The sequence below is a fragment of the Schistocerca gregaria genome, unplaced genomic scaffold (genome assembly GCF_023897955.1).
Source record: "Schistocerca gregaria isolate iqSchGreg1 unplaced genomic scaffold, iqSchGreg1.2 ptg001039l, whole genome shotgun sequence".
Classification (NCBI taxonomy): Eukaryota; Metazoa; Arthropoda; class Insecta; order Orthoptera; family Acrididae; genus Schistocerca; species Schistocerca gregaria.
The window spans coordinates 35,001-40,000 of record NW_026062386.1 but is presented as its reverse complement, the minus strand read 5'-3'; the positions used below and the strand labels follow the sequence as shown (position 1 = coordinate 40,000).

General features: G+C 53.2%; 1 non-coding gene across 1 annotated transcript in view; it reads right to left on the bottom strand.

The window, feature by feature from the left end:
* The window catches only part of LOC126327297 (small subunit ribosomal RNA), a 1,893-nt gene extending 510 nt beyond the window's left edge, over positions 1-1,383 (bottom strand). The window contains exon 1 of the ribosomal RNA XR_007561132.1: positions 1-1,383. This exon is cut by the window's left edge and continues 510 nt beyond it. This is a non-coding gene — a ribosomal RNA (small subunit ribosomal RNA).
* Positions 1,384-5,000: the final 3,617 nt, after the last annotated feature.

The following is a 5,000-nucleotide window of genomic DNA, read 5'->3' as shown; positions in this document are numbered from 1 at the left end:
ATCGCTCCACCAACTAAGAACGGCCATGCACCACCACCCACCGAATCAAGAAAGAGCTATCAATCTGTCAATCCTTCCGGTGTCCGGGCCTGGTGAGGTTTCCCGTGTTGAGTCAAATTAAGCCGCAGGCTCCACTCCTGGTGGTGCCCTTCCGTCAATTCCTTTAAGTTTCAGCTTTGCAACCATACTTCCCCCGGAACCCAAAAGCTTTGGTTTCCCGGAGGCTGCCCGCCGAGTCATCGGAGGAACTGCGGCGGATCGCTGGCTGGCATCGTTTATGGTTAGAACTAGGGCGGTATCTGATCGCCTTCGAACCTCTAACTTTCGTTCTTGATTAATGAAAACATACTTGGCAAATGCTTTCGCTTCTGTTCGTCTTGCGACGATCCAAGAATTTCACCTCTAACGTCGCAATACGAATGCCCCCGCCTGTCCCTATTAATCATTACCTCGGGTTCCGAAAACCAACAAAATAGAACCGAGGTCCTATTCCATTATTCCATGCACACAGTATTCAGGCGGGCTTGCCTGCTTTAAGCACTCTAATTTGTTCAAAGTAAACGTGCCGGCCCACCGAGACACTCAACTAAGAGCACCCTGGTAGGATTTCAACGGGGTCCGCCTCGGGACGCGCAAGCACGCCTTCGGCTCGCCCCACCGGCAGGACGTCCCACGATACATGCCAGTTAAACACCGACGGGCGGTGAACCAACAGCGTGGGACACAAATCCAACTACGAGCTTTTTAACCGCAACAACTTTAATATACGCTATTGGAGCTGGAATTACCGCGGCTGCTGGCACCAGACTTGCCCTCCAATAGATACTCGTTAAAGGATTTAAAGTGTACTCATTCCGATTACGGGGCCTCGGATGAGTCCCGTATCGTTATTTTTCGTCACTACCTCCCCGTGCCGGGAGTGGGTAATTTGCGCGCCTGCTGCCTTCCTTGGATGTGGTAGCCGTTTCTCAGGCTCCCTCTCCGGAATCGAACCCTGATTCCCCGTTACCCGTTACAACCATGGTAGGCGCAGAACCTACCATCGACAGTTGATAAGGCAGACATTTGAAAGATGCGTCGCCGGTACGAGGACCGTGCGATCAGCCCAAAGTTATTCAGAGTCACCAAGGCAAACGGACCAGACGAGCCAATCCGATTGGTTTTGATCTAATAAAAGCGTCCCTTCCATCTCTGGTCGGGACTCTGTTTGCATGTATTAGCTCTAGAATTACCACAGTTATCCAAGTAACGTGGGTACGATCTAAGGAACCATAACTGATTTAATGAGCCATTCGCGGTTTCACCTTAATGCGGCTTGTACTGAGACATGCATGGCTTAATCTTTGAGACAAGCATATGACTACTGGCAGGATCAACCAGGGAGCTGCGTCAACGAGAGCTGAGCAGCCGGCCGCCCGGGAGTGTGTCCCGAGGGCCCGCGCGAACACGCAAGCGTCCGCTCAATTATTCTGCAAACAGGAGGAGGCTGAGCTCCCCTGCACGATACACCTCGAAACCCTCTCAGGTCCCGGCGGCGCGCAGCGCCGTCCTAAGTACTTGGTCGGGTTCGAGAGAGGCGCAATCGCCCGGAGATAGGCGAGTAGACGCTTTCAGTGCGAACACCCGTGCTCCCAACTGAGCTTGCCGCTGCCGACAGAGGCCCGGGAGCGTGCTGTCGTGGCATTGCCGGCGGGAAACAACACGCGCCACCTACGGTGACCGGCAGCTCCAACGCCAGCGCCACAGAAGGGCAAAGCCCCACTTGGGTGCAGAAGCGAACTCTCCCAGCACAGCGCACGCGCCAACACGTCCGCAGAGCTGCGATACAAACCACCTGCGAGAACCGCTGGGGGCGACCGAGCAGCAGACGGCGTCGCGACGCCGAGTGCCGGGCGGCGGCGCATCCTCAACGCACACAGTCCGCAATCGGACCAGCACACTGCAGATGTCCACCGCGCTTCGCACCGGGCTCGGCAGAACCCACTTTGGCCGCCTGGCGCCGCGCGCAGGGTGCGCCGGCGCATAGCTGGGACGCCAGCCGGGCCCGTCGGCCGGCGCTCCTGCCACTGGGCGCCCCCCACCAGCCGGCTGTAGTGCGTGCGCTCACGCAGCGCGCGGCCAGCACGCCGGGCGGCCCCCCCTCACCGGCCGGGGACTGTCCCGCCAAGCCACAGCCTCGTATCGCTTCATACCCACATGGCCAACTCAGGTTCGGGGGCATGGCGGGTACCGCCGAAACAACCGGTTCACAGATGTACCGATCGTCGCTATCACCGATGCACCTGCAGCGCGAACAACCGCTCAACAACTGATTTCCAGTTCATTTGCGGATCTTTGGCAGCAAACGTATACGTCAATCTACATTTGCGAAATCTACGATTCTGGCATGCCTGCATGTTATGTGTCACGACACGCTACATCAGCCCACATACACACTGCGGCATGTACACGAGAGAACACGTGGAAGATGGTCCGCGCACGTGTGCAATGTCCCTTGCGCGGTCGACTGTCAACCGGCCTCTGTAGCATGTCGCAGATGTGGAACGCGGTCCACCGTGCTATCATGTTGTGTGGGGCAATACGATTAAATAGGAAAACCCTCGTCGCTACATCAACAGACGGCTCACGCTGATTCCCGGCAGAGGGAGGAGGGGGGGGGGGCCAACATGCAATACTTTCGTCCGTACCTACTTACCACATGTCTGTACGGCGTACAACAGTGCAATCTCGCTGTAATGGGGAGACGAGACAAGTAGCATCGTGCACAACATATGGCCCTTATGATTCGCCATTGTAGGGCGCAGCCGGTGTACGGTCAAGCATGTGCCACATTATGTCACTCAGTACGTAACGACGGATGATCAGTGTGGGTTACGCGTACATCAGCGGACAGTCCACACAGGCCGTACCACAACGTACACTGACTGCATCGACAACCGAATGCAACTGAACAGCTGCAAGGCTCATTTCACAAACAAACGCCTGACCGACCAGCTTGGAAGGGCAGGAGGGGAGGGCGATATTCGTTCTGTAGCGGTACACCCTTCCAGTGGTTAGCGGGACTGTGTAGAAAGTACGCAACACTCGAAAGACCTTTATGTGAGGGTACGCACCATGGCATCAAGAAATACACATGACACCAGAGGATCCAAGCAGTGAACTATGTTCAGAGGGTTGCTGTTAGGCAAAGCTACATTCCTGTGACGTTACATGTGACAGTTAAGGTGCAGTGTAAGTTAGGTTAAGGTGCAGTGTAAGTTAGGTTAAGGTGCAGTGTAAGTTAGGTTAAGGTGCAGTGTAAGTTAGGTTAAGGTGCAGTGTAAGTTAGGTTAAGGTGCAGTGTAAGTTAGGTTAAGGTGCAGTGTAAGTTAGGTTAAGGTGCAGTGTAAGTTAGGTTAAGGTGCAGTGTAACTTAGGTTAAGGTGCAGTGTAACTTAGGTTAAGGTGCAGTGTAACTTAGGTTAAGGTGCAGTGTAACTTAGGTTAAGGTGCAGTGTAACTTAGGTTAAGGTGCAGTGTAACTTAGGTTAAGGTGCAGTGTAACTTAGGTTAAGGTGCAGTGTAACTTAGGTTAAGGTGCAGTGTAACTTAGGTTAAGGTGCAGTGTAAGTTAGGTTAAGGTGCAGTGTAACTTAGGTTAAGGTGCAGTGTAACTTAGGTTAAGGTGCAGTGTAAGTTAGGTTAAGGTGCAGTGTAACTTAGGTTAAGGTGCAGTGTAACTTAGGTTAAGGTGCAGTGTAACTTAGGTTAAGGTGCAGTGTAACTTAGGTTAAGGTGCAGTGTAAGTTAGGTTAAGGTGCAGTGTAAGTTAGGTTAAGGTGCAGTGTAAGTTAGGTTAAGGTGCAGCGTAACTTAGGTTAAGGTGCAGCGTAATTTAGGTTAAGGTGCAGCGTAACTTAGGTTAAGGTGCAGCGTAACTTAGGTTAAGGTGCAGCGTAACTTAGGTTAAGGTGCAGCGTAACTTAGGTTAAGGTGCAGCGTAACTTAGGTTAAGGTGCAGCGTAACTTAGGTTAAGGTGCAGCGTGGGTTAGGTTAGGGGCCAACGTGGGTTAGGTTAGGGGCCAACGTGGGTTAGGTTAGGGGCCAACGTGGGTTAGGTTAGGGGCCAACGTGGGTTAGGTTAGGGGCCAACGTGGGTTAGGTTAGGGGCCAACGTGGGTTAGGTTAGGGGCCAACGTGGGTTAGGTTAGGGGCCAACGTGGGTTAGGTTAGGGGCCAACGTGGGTTAGGTTAGGGGCCAACGTGGGTTAGGTTAGGGGCCAACGTGGGTTAGGTTAGGGGCCAACGTGGGTTAGGTTAAGGGCCAACGTGGGTTAGGTTAAGGGCCAACGTGGGTTAGGTTAAGGGCCAACGTGGGTTAGGTTAAGGGCCAACGTGGGTTAGGTTAAGGGCCAACGTGGGTTAGGTTAAGGGCCAACGTGGGTTAGGTTAAGGGCCAACGTGGGTTAGGTTAAGGGCCAACGTGGGTTAGGTTAAGGGCCAACGTGGGTTAGGTTAAGGGCCAACGTGGGTTAGGTTAAGGGCCAACGTGGGTTAGGTTAAGGGCCAACGTGGGTTAGGTTAAGGGCCAACGTGGGTTAGGTTGCCAGAGATGTGTCAAATCAGGATGTACGTTTGGCTGGTGTCAGGTGGTGGGTTGGTTCGATGCCTTTATAAGGGGTGTGGCCAAAGGGTATTTTATTACTTGTACCTTTTGTGTTGTGGCGTGGCGTTGCGTCCTGTGTTGATACTGGGTGGACCACTGTGGGTGTTGCTGGCTGATTTGAGCTGCGTTGTTTGCGGGTGATGTGAGACATTCTGTCTTATTAGTGGACGTGACGTTCCTCTTGTCGTTGTTTGGATAGTGTCCTGTGGCAGCGAGGATAAAATGGATGTTGTTGAACGATAGTGCTTTGGTGCTTTCGCTTTGTTACACACAGAGTGGACTGTGAGATAGGGTGACTGGGTCGAGTGCGGTTCACACTGTCCTCCCCAGTTTACAGTATGTATCATCTATGTA